The sequence below is a fragment of the Pinus tabuliformis genome, chromosome 3_1 (genome assembly GCF_031772625.1).
Source record: "Pinus tabuliformis cultivar Carrire ecotype Pingquan chromosome 3_1, CPIR1, whole genome shotgun sequence".
Taxonomy (NCBI): domain Eukaryota; kingdom Viridiplantae; phylum Streptophyta; class Pinopsida; order Pinales; family Pinaceae; genus Pinus; species Pinus tabuliformis.
The window spans coordinates 110,294,761-110,311,251 of NC_142301.1; positions in this window are offsets into that span (position 1 = coordinate 110,294,761).

Below are 16,491 nucleotides of genomic sequence, written 5' to 3' on the forward strand. Positions count from 1 at the left end.
CTCTCCTGCCACATGCAAAAAGTGTGGTGCATACTGCAAAGCTCTTCTATAGGGCGTGATGAGCAAGAGCAGATAAATGGCACAAGCATTTTGCTAGGTGGAAACCCAGAGAATCTTCTAGAAACTGCTCATTTGACACCTGCCTCTCTGAGTTCGGCCAGGGATGAGTAAGAGATCTAAAATCTCCATGTGCAACTAAGAACTATCAGAGAGATGACACTAATCAAAATCCTAGAAGCTGACTCACCTCCCTGCAAATATCTATAAATGGATCCCTCATCCAAGAGATCCAAAGGTTGGAATTTGGTAATTTGCAAAGAGGTGCTGCTGGTTTCTCTTTGAAGACATTGTTGGGTGATCTTGCTTTGTGTGAGGTGAAGAGGGCTTTCAAGATGGGAGGATGGCGTTGGGTCAGACTAAGTGGTTGTAATCCTCTCTTCTACGACTTTTACCAATAAAGCTATTTGAGTTTTCCTCCATATTCTTGTGTATCTCTGAATATTGTGTTGTTATATGCATTTATATGGTCAATATATATCTGATCCTATATTGTTTACAGTGAAATATCTCTATGCTTTGATGGTATTATGCTGTTGTGAATCTACAGGTGCTCTTTGAAGCTAGACAAGTAAGGAAGCAGTGGCAAGATTCTGTCAAAGGGGAAAGGAAACAAGCAAGGAGCCAAGTGGAAAACTAAGTTTGGTACTCTCTGCTTCTTTCTCATCTCTCTCTCGTAAAGGAAAAAACAAGTAACTTTAATCTATTTGTTTCTAAGATAGCTACCCATCTTAGTGGGACTAGCAGATCTGCATAGACACTAGATTTCCTGGTAATAAAATGGAAACTCCACTAGGGAGCGATTAGTTTGATTGCTTGTCTCTATTTGTTTGATTCATAAACCACAGACAGAGCCTGAAGTCAAGCCAGCTAGCCTTCGAACTGCATTGTCTATGTAAGTGAAAAGTAGATCAACGTTGCTTCAGTCAATCTCTAGGTTTGTTTATGAACTGAACAATTGACTTGCAAACATCATAAGTGCCCTAGAGGTAGCTCGAGTAACCTCATTAGATCAGCCCTATACTTTGTAGTTATTGTCTATCATTTTCTCGACATAAATCCCTGGACTAAACTGCAAACTGTGACCAAAAACCAAGTTAAAGTCTCGTCCCTGGACCATCGCACACTGTCTTCTTGGCAATCTGGATGCATCGCACCTCCCGTGTGCAGTAGGCGGGATGCATCCTTGTTTCCCTGTGTTACAGGTGTGATGATCAGACAAGACTAGATCTGCATCCAGATTTTGGTTTTTTCTTCATTGTCTTCAGTTTTATTCAGGAGTTTTGTTGTCTGTGATCAGTAGACCATTGTTGACACCCCCTTCTTTGCATCATCCAACCTCTATTGTACAAAGAATTGAGAATGCTTTTATGTATTGTGCGCCATTTACAGTTCTCTTTCACAAAGAAGTAGCTTAATCAAACTGTCGTCTTTTGATTTGGAAGTGTCGCAAGTGTCTTTTTCAGTCAAAGAAAAGAATACTTCTCTTTTTGATAGTCGATTACACTATTACTCTTGTATTTGATCTGAATTTATAAGTATTTCAAGTGTTGAAAGCATTTTTCAATTCAAAATCGCAAAGTGTCATATTGCCTTCCTGTCGTTTTTTTTTAAAGAAAATCGTTAGTACTGTCGCTTTGAAAGAAGAAATGATTCAGATTTGTATTTAACATTCTTTTTGTCATTCACACATTAAGAAATTAGAAAACAAATACATCCACGTGCATTTGCATTTAGACTGCTTGTTGATTTTGATTTAGGACAATGCATCTAGTGTGTGCTCTCTTCTCTATGTTGAAAGGATTTCATTTCTCTTTCCTTAGTAGCTAGGATTTTCATTGCAAAAAGAAGATTAAATGACTGTTTATCATCTTAGATTGCATTTTAGGAATTGTATATCTACATCACGTGGTGAACCTGAAAGGAAAATTTCTTAAGAAATATCAACTGTAAAATAAATTTAATGAACATAAAAACGCTTTGGAACCTAACGCACAACATCTAGAAGTCTAGGCTAGAGACGTATTCCAGCGTCGTAAAGCCTGGTAACTGTTGCTTTCATCATAGGTTGGGTGATTCCTCCTCTTTGAGACGATAAGTGCCAGTACAAACTTGTGCTCCCATGTACCGTCGAGTATATATTGGGAGACCACAATAGGCTATATCCTTTATCATTAGGAAGCCATGTCTGCCGCCCTATTGATCGCAATGCACTGAACACAGCATTCGGGAAGATTGATTGTCGTACTATAAAAATTATTCTGCAGTTTGTGATTGGTTTGGTAATCCCTCTGTCTAGATTTCCATAGCAGTCTCTTTCGTTCCTTTTCAGACTCCTTAAAGGAAAAGGTCCATCTGAGCACTTGTCACTTCAGGCTCACTAAAAATCGAAGGTGACTAGAGTCATCTTTAGCTTTTTATCGACTCTTAAAAATTGAAAAAGCAAGTTGTGTCAAAGCGTCTAAAATTTATTTTGATCGGAATAACGTCATTGTTCCCTCGTTGGTCTTAGGTTGAGAAAATGGAGTCTACCAACCAAGGATTTCCCCTTGGGGGAAGTCCTAGTCCTTTCTCCTCTTGGGAGATGTTGGTGCACCTCATATGGCCATATTGTCCCTTCCAGGACTAATGATTGGCCTATCGGTATGGCTTTTCTCGACCTCTGTCATTCAAAGCACTGTAATTCCTGAACAATTGAATCTGCAACTAGATGATACCAGAGTTTCCCCCCAACCTTCTACTTCGTTTGTCTCTTCCTCTCCTTCTTCCTCTTCACTTGGTAAAGATAGTAAAACTAAAAACCAAGTAACTGAGAAGAAGAAGAAGGGGAAGGAGAAGAAGAAGAAGGAGCCAACAACAAAAAGGGGAAACCATGCATCGTCTAGTGAAAATCCACACACTGCACTGTCCAAACCTAAATATCCTTATGTTGTCTGCAAAGGAGACCATTATCACCAAGATTTTCCTTACATCCCATGCATCCTAAGGGACTGGTCTCCCCATTTTCACAATCCGGTGCTGTCAACCTCTGATGATCATGTTGAAAGTACACCGTCAACTAGTGAAAATGAAGTCACCGGACAAAGAGGAAAAGCTAAATTTCCCTGTAGACTGTGTGAAGGCGATCATGCCCTCCATCGTTGTCCCTTCTTGGACGAAGCTAAAAGAGTCTTGGATAATCGTCCTTCATCACCGCAACGACTCCCTCCTGGGTACAGGAAACTCTTTCCGAATCCATTGCTAGTTGAAAATCCGACCGACCCACCTTTGGAGCCGGTCGAAGCACCTATCATTGAAGATAAACCCTCTGAGTCCACATCGAACCAAATTCAGTAGGTAGGGATGGTAGTTGACTCCATCTTGGCTTCAGAAGATTTACCTTCAGATGATATAGTCACCAAAGAGAATGAGAATGACATCGTTCAAATTATTTTCGTAAACACAGACTCCGACGAACATGGGGGAAATCTGCCGGTTCCTTTACCGCAGTAAGGAAATTCTTCAGAGTTGTATACGTCCATTTATTCGGTCCCACCTCCAAGCAACGTAGTCATTTCCTTCGATTGGAATCTACTCGGCAGACCCTGTTTACCATCTAATGTACCATTTCGAATCATAGTGAAAACTTACAAAATGGTCATGGTTGGTACCATCATAGATGAAGGGGTTTCTATGTATCCTTTCCTCAACTACTTGGAAAGTGCTTGGGTCTCCAGCGATTTTTCCTGAGATGCGATATCTTACAGGCTTCGATAAAGGAACCAGTCGGCCGTTAGGGATCCTTCCGAATTTGCCTATAACTTTGAGAAGGAAAACCATTTATCTGAACATAATGGTAGTCCAAGGACCTTTAGATTACAATCTACTCCTTGGGTGTGACTACATTTATAGCATGGGAGCCATCGTCTCCTCACTCTTTCGAGTAATGCGTTTTCCGCATGAAGGCAGAGTGGTCCAGCTCGTAGACCAGCTTTCATTCCCCGGTTCACACATAGCTAATAGTCAAATGCCATCCTTAACAGGTATTTCTACACAAGGAATGTCTCATCAATCTCTAGTCTGTCCACCTGATGAGCGCGAGTGATTCAGTGGTCAAGACTAAAACCCAGGGGGCATGCACCCGGGCCTACTTCGGCTGGAAAACTTTAGGTATAGGGTAGGTTTCTACAGAGGATATATGACTGGTCTGACACACCCATCCGTTTAGGAGAATGGGATTAGACCGGAATAAGATACCTCTGTTAGAAGGTAGGCCTTTCCCGATAGAACGAATGTTTTGTCTGTAAATTGAAGGGTAACCTGGAAAGGTAGGCCTTTCCAGATAGAACAAGTGTTTTTTCTGCAAATTGAGGGGTAACCTTCGAAACTCTACTTCGCTATACTTGGGGGCATGAAAAAATTTTGCGTCAAAGTGAAAAGCGGCCATTTCCTTAGTTTGTAGGTTCTTAACCCTTTAAACTCGTAGGATTGGTCATTCCTAGCTTACATAATAAAAGGAGTCGGAGCATAATTTCGAATGGTGCAAGCTCCCTAAAAAATGAACCTATCAATGAGACATCCTTATTATACGACTGGCACGAGCAGTTTTATGCGAAGTTCAAGCTCACTAAAAATTAAACCTAGCAATGAGCATATGTTCCACCAGAGTTTAAGTTCATTAAAAAATGAACCCATCTTCGGTAAATAACCATTGTGAATGCATTATCATTAGCTTTTGAGCCTTGGTCGTGTTCTTACCATCACCTCCACTCTGTTGTTGCCGATCATTCGCCTCAATTTGATTGTTTACCCTTTTTGAGGAACAGCTGTGATGAGTGATCCTATTAGACACCTTTTTACACTGTCATGATTGGAAAGTTCCAAACCTTACCTGGAACCAGCTGCTACCTGAAAACATCATTCGTTCCTCAAAAAACGAGTCTCCTTTAAGCTCTTTTCATCTGACTCATAAAATATGAAAAGATTGCCGAGCGATTGGCCTCTCCAGCTCGTTAAAGTGATTGGAAGTGCTATCCCTCCTCTAGATTTTAATCTTCTTGGACCTGAGTGATTATTACACAAAAAGATCGAGTGTTTGTCTTGTTCGGATCATTAAAACTATCGAAAATTCATCCCTTTCACATTGTTTTATACTTTTTCAGACTTAAAGGATTATATTATGAAAAAGGAATATTGGAGTCTTATTTCTGTCTCTTTTCAGACTCTCTAAAATTGAAAAGGACCGAGTTATCCTTGTCTTTAAATCGTTAAAACAATAGCAACAAACTTGTCCATTCAAACAAGAGCAAGTTTCACTGTCGCTAGGCTCGTTAAAACATAGTGACGTGTTTGCCCAAAGGGAAAATTATAGAACAAGAATATGTTATCCTCCTCAAGCTTGAAAAAAATAAAGAGGTACTAGTCAGAAATGACTGGGGAAAATTGGGAAGAAAACTTGAAGAAACTTTATTGGTAGCAGGTCGCCCTTGAACATGACAATTTCACTTCATCACCATGATTGAGTCGGGTTGGGTTATTTCATTCACCCGTCATATCACCATTGGCCCACCGTACCATCCACTTTTGGGGTTAACGCTACCAATCCATTTCAGTGTCGCCGATATGTTCAAGAGAAGTCACTCAGAGAATTCACCTACCCATCTTGTGTCTCATCCGCTACAATACCTTCACACTTTATTCTTTCATGACCACCACCCTGAACCTTGTATCACCAGATCGTTTTCACCTCCACAAAATTATTTGCTCCGTTCCATGTCATAGATGTGGGATCCATTAATGCCTTCCTATGACGGGTCACTTCTTGTCAACATCATCTCATTATCCAAGAAACTGACCTAGGGACAACCCTTCCAGTACTTTGAAGCTTGCATGCCTCAATGGCAAGTTTCTCACTTCCAGCGACAGGTTTACACGACTGAAAGACTTTGCGTGGTGTTCGACATTAACTCATGTATTCACACCTCGTGAATTGTACTGCAGTACTTTGAGGGTCATCATCATCGTCGGTGATTCCTCTCGCACCTGTTAACAGTTTACATCATTGACTAGTAATCAGGCAATGTCTTTCCATGTTCGACATCAGAATACCTTTTCACATGGATCGACTTTTACTTTAGGTGAAGATTGAACAAGTTTTGAAGACATTGGATCTAGTTTCATCCATCCAGGCTACGATATAATCAGGAAAATAAAGACATCAAATGTACATCATTGCTGCATAGATAATCATCCAAACTAAGGGATGATGGCTCTACCAGAATCATTAATATACACACAGACGGTTGTGTATCCTATGTACATGAAAATGAATTTATCAAGCTGAGCATGGGAATGCCCGCCTCAACTAGATCATGAAAATATTATGAAGATAATTTATTGTATTGTATCTTATTACAGGTCACCTTCCAGTGCGAAAAACCTCAGATCCTCATTATAAAGCATTTCACCCGACATCAAAAGATTTACGACCTCATGCTTTAGGGGGAGAATGTTATAGACATATTTGGGAACTACAACCCCAATCACATATGTCCATAAACAAAGGGCTTCTAAGCCCCTAAAAGTGTTGTTTCATACCCCAAAGGAGCAAAGTCAGCTGATTACATCATCTCCCAGAAGTTCTCCATGAAAAGCTACTTAGAACTGGTCAAAGCAGCACCATACAGACTTCTTAGTGCTAAAGGTGCGATGCATCTCACCTGCCACATGAAAAAAGTGTGATGCATACTGGAAATCCCTTCTATAGGGTGCGATGAGTGAGAGCAGACAAATGGCACAAGCAGTTTGCTAGGTTGAAACCCAGAGAATCTTCTAGAAACTGCTCATTTGACACCTGCCTCTCTGAGTTCGCCCAGGGATGAGTAATAGATCTAAAATCTCCATGTGGAACTAAGAACTATCAAAGAGATGACACTAATCAAAATCCTAGAAGCTGACTCATCCCCCTGCAAATATCTATAAATGGATCCCTCATCCAAGAGATCCAAAGGTTGGAATTTGGTAATTTGCAAAGAGGTGTTGCTGGTTTCTCTTTCAAGACATAGTTGGGTGATCTTGATTTGTGTGAGGTGAAGAGGGCTTCCAAGCTGGGAGGATGGTGCTGGGTCAAACCAAGTGGTTGTAATCCTCTCTTCTATGACTTTTACTAATAAAACTATTTGAGTTTTCCTCCATATTCTTGAGTATCTTTGAATATTGTGTTGTTATATGCATTTATATGGTCAATATATATTTGATCCTATATTGTTTACAGTGAAAGATCTCTATGCTTTGATGGTATTATGCTGTTGTGAATCTACAGGTGCTCTTTGAAGCTGGACAAGTAAGGAAGGAGTGGCGAGATTCTATCAAAGGGGAAAGGAAACAAGCAAGGAGCCAAGCGGAAGACTAAGTTTGGTACTCTCTACTTCTTTCTCATCTCTCTCTCGTAAAGGAAAAAACAAGGAACTTTAATCTATTTGTTTCTAAGATAGCTACTCGTCTTAGTGGGACTAGCAGCTCTGCATAGACACTAGATTCCTGGTAACACCAATAATGGTGGAAAGTATGGTCGAAGGTGGTCCACATTGAAAACTAGGTGCATGCCAAGGAATGGTTGAATACTGATCTTGAAATCATTATCCCCTACAACCTTAGTGATGGTCTAGGGTTGTTGGCTTGAGGGGGCCTGACCAAGGTTTAGAGTTATTTAGCCAAACAAATCCCTACACTACTGGCCCTTTCAACATTAGCCCGCAGAGCGCAGACTGAAGTCTCACCCGAAGCAGTATGGGGGGTGTTGGAACCAAGTTTCTACACCCTTGGGATGTTTGAGGTGTTGATTTATTCTAACTGTGCCTACCTACACGCAGGTTACTTCACACATTGTCCCAACCTTTAGTACCTTCGTGATCTGTTATGATCGCCTTTCGCACAGGCCTAACCAGGGGTTGGGATGCTTTCGCACTGCTGTGGAAGTGACCTGCGCTACTTCCCCAAACTATACCATGTATCTTACATATCTCCTTAAAGAGGTTAGTTAACTTCACTTAAACATATATTCTACTTTGCATTCACTTAATCAACACATTCATACATATTCACGCATCATATAAACATTAAAAGTGCAATGTATATTTAAGGTAACAGATGCATAAAATAGGAAATAAATACGTAGAATGGATATGAAACTTCTCCTTATTAATGCTCCAACTCCTACAGACTCAACTCGCCCTGTGCACTCAACTGCAGGGGTCGTGCACTCAACGGCAGACTACAAGGCCTCTGCGCACTGAGCGTAGAGCCTTCTCCTACTCTACGACCCAAACTAGACTTTACACTTCAGATACGACTCAATCCTTCATCCTTATCATTATTATTGAGTGATCAATTGATGTATTAACTACTTCGAGCTTCACTCTATTTATACAATCCCATGGTCTGTGGACCATGGGTAGATCTCTACAGCCGACATTACATTACAAAATTGAGGGTGGACAACCCTATGACTCTTTTACAAACTACACACTCCACACCCACAAAATGTGGAGTCTTTACATCAGGGTTACAACTTTTGACCAAAATCTAGGCTCTAAGCCCCAAAACTTCCCTTGGCAGATCCCATGACCAACAGGCCCCCAACACAAACATCATGACTTACCGTTGAGTCACTCTGTTAGTGCGGAGATCTTTGTGTGAAGACCTACCAATTCGGGTTGGATCACTACAAGATAGACATCACACTGAGCAGTTGCCTGTTGCACTTCATGGACATGCTGTTTAGATACCGTTGTAGCTTAACTACTTCCCTGAACCTATTCTTGTGTTCCTTGCATCTGCACGAGCTTTGCTTCAATAGAGGTTGTAATGACATATGCCTCATCAATCCATGGTTGTAAGCGTGCCTTCAAAACTATTTCCTTATGTCGAGCAGCATCCACCTGCTCCTTGAGCGCTTTCGCCTGCTGCATCCACGCGAGCCTCTATGTAAGGGAAACCATCTACGCGGTCCCTTTTACTTCATCATACTTTTGTTGTAGCTCGCGTGCCTCTGTTTCTAGGCATTGTATGTTTGGGTCCTCCTGCAGAGTGGTGAGAACCTCAAATGACTCCTCAAATAGCTTTATACAGTCTGTCACTACACTATTAACCTCCGCTATGGCTATTGTAATCACGCTAGCACATTGTTCCTTAACTTCTGGTGGAGTTGAAGGTTGTGCCTTCAATTTCAGTTTGACTATTTGGAGGTTCAGTTCGAGCTAAACCTTGGTCATCTCATCCTTTGCCTCGTGCACCCCTGCTGCTAGTTTTCTAGATGCACACCTCCATTGGTTCTTTTGCTTGGATGACCAGCTCTGGGACCATCTAGTAGGCTTCCTCGACCACCTATACTAGCTTTTTGTTCTGCGCCACTACCTCGTCGCACTGTAGGCTCAATTATTCAATGTTGATACACTGCTCGCTCATTACCTGGAGCGTGTGACCTTCCTTGGATCACAGTTTTGCAGTAACTCCATCTTGTAAAACATAGATCATCTTCCAAGGGAGTGCATCCATATTTATCCCGATTCCCTTTAGCCCACTAACCATAGGCCTGTCAGCCTCATTTTCTATAACTAGTGCTCCCTCCGGCAACATTATTGTGTTAGTCATCTGAGCGCGCAACATCTCCTCAGCCATGGCCATGCTTAGTGCGAGGATGGTTGACATAGTGGCAGCCTATGGGGTGCGCACCTGCAACTCCTGTATCTGCGCTCGGAGAGCCCCCAACACCATCTAGTGTTCCTCCGCGAACTGCTGAAGGGTCTACACGGTGACGTCCCTTGTTGGAAATAATACTAGGGGGGGGGGGGTGAATCAGTATTATTAAATCAATAAAACTTTTTCATTTCCATATTAAGATTCATATATGCTACTTCAGTTAAGGCAAACCGTGTGTATACGCAACTACGTGTAATGCAACAAGTGTATATCCAGTAAACTTATGATTCAGTTAGTTGATCCTTAATGAGTGCATCGAAACATTATTAACCATATGAACAGTAAATAGGAGCAGTAAAATAGAACAGATAAACACACACAAGAAGCACACATGAACACCATGATGTAAGGTGGAAATCCAATGTGGGTGAAAACCACCTATTGCAAGTCGTCTCAATCTTCTTTTTAATAAGAAACTTCTTTATACAATAGTTCTATACTGGTGCAGTCTTATACTAGTACACAAGCTTCTACCTACAGAAGGCTACAACCTTCTCTCGTTCTCCAAACTCTCCTGGAAGGGAGCTACAACCCCCTTACCTCTTGTATTAGCCGATCCATTTACTAGTACGTAGGTGTCGGCCTACTGAATGCTCCAACCTTCACTCGTTTTCCAGCTACTATTGGAAGGAAGCTACAACCCCCATAGCTCCTGTACTAGCTGATGTACTAGTACGTAGGTGCCGACCTACAGAAGGCTACAACCTTTTCTTTCTTCCTCCAGGTACCATGTTTTATAAATTTTTAGACTGGATACTCCTGAAGCACAACACCATAATTTGAAGGGCACGTTTCATCCAATTTTCATACTGGACCCATCAACTACATTGAAGCACAAAATCAATCACCACTGCAAAACACCCATCAACTACACCTGCATCATAAATCTCTGAATCAACCAATACTGAAACACTGAAACCCTCTCAACAACACAATCACCGGAACACAGTACAGACAACAGAACTCTTCAACAATAACCAAATCCAACTGCAACTTCAAATATCATGTCTCATAATGTATACGCTACTACGATGAATCAAACTAGCGTACATACATGCTTTCACCAAAGCCAACCCGCGTACAGATCTGCAAATATTTACTCATAACTTTGCAGCTATTCTAGACATCATTCATACCCAAATCATAACATTCATTCAATAATTCAGATCTAGCCTATCCATAATAAAACCATATAATGATCAAACATTCCAAGCCTTAAGATCTCGATCCATCATTCATCATCATTCACATGGGTGCATCCTTGGTTTAGATCAATCATAGCATCACAAACCCATAACCAGCATACTAGATCTCACACTTCATCAGATATTCATCACTTCTCAAAATTTCCTTTGCCTAATGATCTTCTTCTCCTTTTATAGTCTTAGGCCTTACTCAATACCATGGTCCAAAACCATTTAGAACCAATACTAGGGACCCAATACCTGGGTTCAACACTTCAGATGCAATACCAAGGACCAAAACCATAGGTCTAAATACCACAGACCCAAAATAAGCTTCCCACATGTATGCGCTTTTCCGTGCATGAAAGTGCATGCATACGCATACGCAACTTTTGATCAGCAATCCTGCGTGTATACACACCTTTATATATAGTGAACCTGCGTGTATACCCTACTTGGTATATAGTGAACCTACATATATATGTGACTTGGTATATAGTGACCTGCGTATATACTTTTCTTTCTTCATTTTTGTAGTCCGATCATCAATTCTTTGCTACTGACCTGCTGCACTATAATTTGTCATCTTGTGATTTTCCATCAAGGACAACACTTGTCTCATAATGCCAACAATCTCCTCCTTTGGACTTGATGGCAAAGCTAACTTTTCATTACTGAGAATTGTCATCTGATTCCTTTGAGTTGTCCAGCATCCCATGCATTCAGTCACATCTGATATCTCTTCTGTAGATTCATCTAGTTATAAATAAGTGAGATGTTCTTCTATGAGTGGGTTGCCATCAAGAACAACACATGCATCATAATGCCAACAATCTCCCCCTTTGGACTTGATGGCAACAACACCAAATCACTCTCCCCCTTTGACATCAAGGGAAAAGGGCAGACCAAGATATTCTCTTTCTTTGATAAACATTCCATACTCCCCCTGAGTACCTACTGAAATCTCTGAATGAGCTCCCCCTTTGTATATGCCAAGGTGTACCAATCTGTCCATGCTCCCTCTGAGTACATGCTGAAGTCTCTGCTCTACTGAAGAGTGTTGTTCATGCTCCCCCTGACTGTAAGCAAGGTCTGCAAAAATATGTTCTATAAGAAGAACATGACTCTATCATAAATGACCTTCCTATCACCAAAGACTCATACATACATCCATCTCCCATCCTAGTGGGGATATACCAATATTGACTCATCCACCCAACCAAGTGGGGATACATCAAAAGTTTACACATGATAAAACAAGAACATTACATCATCCATCCCAGGCATAGTGGGGAAACCAACATAGGCTGTTACATGACCTTGATAATAAAAGAAATACATGACATAGAGACCAAATATCAAGAGTATGATAGTCATCAGCATCTGACAATCATCAGCAATCATGTTTTCCCTCTGCACCTGTTCCATCTGTGCCAGATGGTCTCTGTCAGACCCATATCAGACTCTTCTCACCCTGAGTCTGGCCCACTGATTTCCTTCAAACCAACATATACGCGACTGTATCCACAGAAACAGGCATATATACGCGGATATTCCTCATAAAACTCGCGTACAACCACTTCCAGATCAACAACCTGTAAATGTCCTGTAACAAGGTATGTCTACATATAGATATCAACTCATCCTTTTAACATCATCAAAAAGTCATTCATATTATATCATATGTGAAAAACACCATAGTCATCTCATCATCATCAAGATCTTCATGATCTGATATATCATCCATGTATCATCACTATGTATCTTGAGCTCAAGATCATTTGTCAAGACTTCTTGATATCATCAACAACAACAATCCTTATCCACATGAGTGCCAAGAACTATAGGAATCCTGCATCATAACTGTATTATATGATCTTTATGCATATGACGGCAGTAGCATATGAGTGGCCCATCACCAAGTACTTTGTACTTCTCCTTATCCTTATGAAGATCACCATGTAAGCACCATATATGCATCATCAAAGAATCAACCACAAATCTGAATTAAACACCAACTATGTAACCCCAAGAATCATATGAGATGGACAACTCATAAACATATCATAGCAAGATATATCATTTAGCCATACAAGCATCATCACCAAGGACTACTGACAATAATGCCAACAATGCATTATTAAAAGTATATGCTCCCCCTGAACCTGTGCCATCTGTTCACTGTGAGATCTGATCATGCATATATCAACAAGAAGTATCAAGGCATCATCATCATGAAACACTTTAAAACATCTTACAAGTATCAAGACATTTCCACACATCATCAGCAGATTGTAACCATTATGGACTGAATCATATCAGACCCTTTCTCCTGAGCATGTCCCACTGCTTTTCCTCAAACTATCATATACACGACTGTGCAGTAACTAACTCACGTATATACGTGACTTCCCTTTATGCAACTTGCGTATGAGATTTAGGACACTGAAGTTTTACACTTTCAGCTCCCTCTGAGTCTGTCATGTCTGTATATTGTGTTGTGCCACATCTTTCTGTCTGTACTTCCTTCTTCTTCCATATCTTCAAGTGTGATGATGATGTTTTCTCCTTTTGGTATGGTGCCCATACTTTGTTCCTGCATTCCTTTGCTGTATGTCCAAGCTTATTACATGCATAACATCTTACATGTTTCATATTCCTCCTATAGCAATCAGCAGCTTTGTGACCAAACATATTGCAAGAGAAATAATATCCCTGAAAGTACCTGGAATGTGATGATCTTGAACCATTCTTCTTTTGCATCTGGCTGCAACATGTCCAAGATTATGACATACATAACATTCAACATTATTCATTGGAGGAGTAAAAGATTTTCTTTGAAGAATTTCTTTCCCTGGCTGTTGATGGGGTTGACCTCTCATCTTCTTGTTGAGAATTTCAAATTTTGCATTAGATTCCCTTGTCTTATTTTGTAAACTAGATTCTCCTTCAACAGATTCATGAAAACCAAGACCAGTTTTGATAGCAGGAGACCTTTGACTACTAAGAATATCATCCAAGATCTTAGTACTATCTTGAAATCGTAAGAGCTTATCTTTTCTCCTAATTTATCTTTTAGAATATTTACCTCAACCTGATGTTGCTCTTCCTTTTCAAGATACTGCTTCTTCATGTTTTCTTCAGCTTTTCTTCCTTCTTCCAACTGATGTCTTAATTCAAGAACTTCGTTTTCTTGTTTTTCAAGAGCTTGGAGTAGTTCTTTATTCTGCTTCTTTGATTCTTCAAGATCTTCCTTTAGCGAGAGGATCGTAGTTTCAAGCCTTTCATAGTAACTGGATCTATCTCTGAGTTTCTTGATTATTGTGCTCCTTTCATTCACTTCATCCTGCAACTTTTGACATTGATCTTCCTTTTCCTTGAAAAGCTTCCTTACCTTGTTACCTTCCTCTAGTTGAGCTTTTAGTTTCGTAGCTTCTTCTTTGAAGGCACATTCCCTTTCGTTTAATAGATCTTGTTGGTCTCTAATTTTGTCTGTAAGCCTTTTAAATACTACCGCTATTCGATATCTTTCTTGCTCACCCATAAGAGAAAATTCAGTTGTTTCGCTATCGCTTTCATTGTCTTCAAATGGATAAATAGATGTATCCCAAGAGGATAACAAATTCATACCTAATAGATCTTGTTCATCTTCATTCTGAAGTGATTCTGAATCTGATGTGCTTCTTCCACATATTCCCCAATCTATGCTCCCACTGTCATAGTTCTTCTGATATGTCTTCTTCTTCTTAGGCGCTTTCTTCTTAAGATTCTTTCCCATTGATCTACGGATCTCCTTCAAGCAATCAAGCTTCTACCAAAGGACCTGCTCTGGTTCCAATTGTTGGAAATAATACTGGGGGGGAGGGGTGAATCAGTATTATTAAATCAATAAAACTTTTTCATTTCTATATTAAGATTCATATACGCTACTTCAGTTAAGGCAAATCGCGTGTATACACAATTGTGTGTAATGCAACAAGTGTATATCTAGTAAACTTATGATTCAGTTAGCTGATCCTTAATGAGTGCATCAGAATATTATTAACCATATGAACAACAAACAGGAGCAGTAAAATAGAGCAGATCATCACACACAAGAAGCACACATGAACACCATGATGTAAGGTGGAAACCCAATGTGGGTGAAAACCACCAGCTGCAAGTCGTCTTAATCTTATTTTTCATAAGAAACTTCTTTATACAACAGTTCTGTACTGGCGCAGTCTTATACCAGTACACAATCTTCTACCTGCAGAAGGATACAACCTTCTCTCATTCTCCAAGCTCTCCTGGAAGGGAGCTACAACCCCCTTAGCTCTTGTACTAGCTGATCCATTTACTAGTACGTAGGTGCTGGCCTACTGAATGCTCCAAGCTTCACTCGTTTTCCAGCTGCTATTGGAAGGGAGCTACGACCCCCTTAGCTCTTGTACTAGCTGATGTACTAGTACGTAGGTGCCGACCTACAGAAGGCTACAACCTTTTCTTTCTTCCTCCAGGTACCACGTTTCAGAAATTTTCAGACTAGATACTCCTGAAGCACAAGACCATAATCTGAAGGCCACATTTCATCCAATTTCCATATTGGACCCATCAACTACATTGAAGCACAAAATCAATCACCACTGCAGAACACCCATCAACTACACCTGCATCATCAATCTCTGAATCACCCAATGCTAAAACACTGAAACCCTATCAACAACAAAATCACCAGAACACAGAACAGACAATAGAACTCTTCAACAATAACCAGATCCAACTGCAACTTCAAATATCATGTCTCATAATGTATACACTACTATTATGAATCAAACCAGTGTACATACGTGCTTTCACCAAAGCCAACTCGCGTACAGATCTGAAAATATTTACTCATAACTTTGCAGTTGTTCTAGACATCAATCATACCGAGATCATAACATTCATTCAATAATTCAGATCTAGTCTATCCATAATCAAACCATATAATGATAAAAAATTTCAAGCCTTAAGATCTCGATCCATCGTTCATCATCATTCACATGGGTGCATCCTTGGTTCAAATCAATCACAGCATCACAAACCCATAACCAACATACTAGATCTCACACTTCATCAGATATGCATCACTTCTCAAAATTTCCTTTGCCTAATGATCTTCTTCTCCTTTTATAGTCTTAGGCCTTACTCAATACCATGGTCAAAAACCATTTAGAACCAATACTAGGGACCCAATACCTGGGTTCAACACTTCGAACGCAATACCAAGGACCAAAACCATAGGTCTAAATACCACGGACCCAAAATAAGCTTTCCCACATGTACGCACTTTTCCATGCATGAAAGTGCATGCATACACATACGCAACTTTTGATCAGCAATCCCACGTGTATACGCACCTTTGTATATAGTGAACCTGCATGTATACACTACTTGGTATATAGCAAACCTGCGTATATATGCGACTTGGTATATAGTGAACCTGCGTATATACTCTTCTTTCTTCATTTTTGTAGTTTGATCATCAATT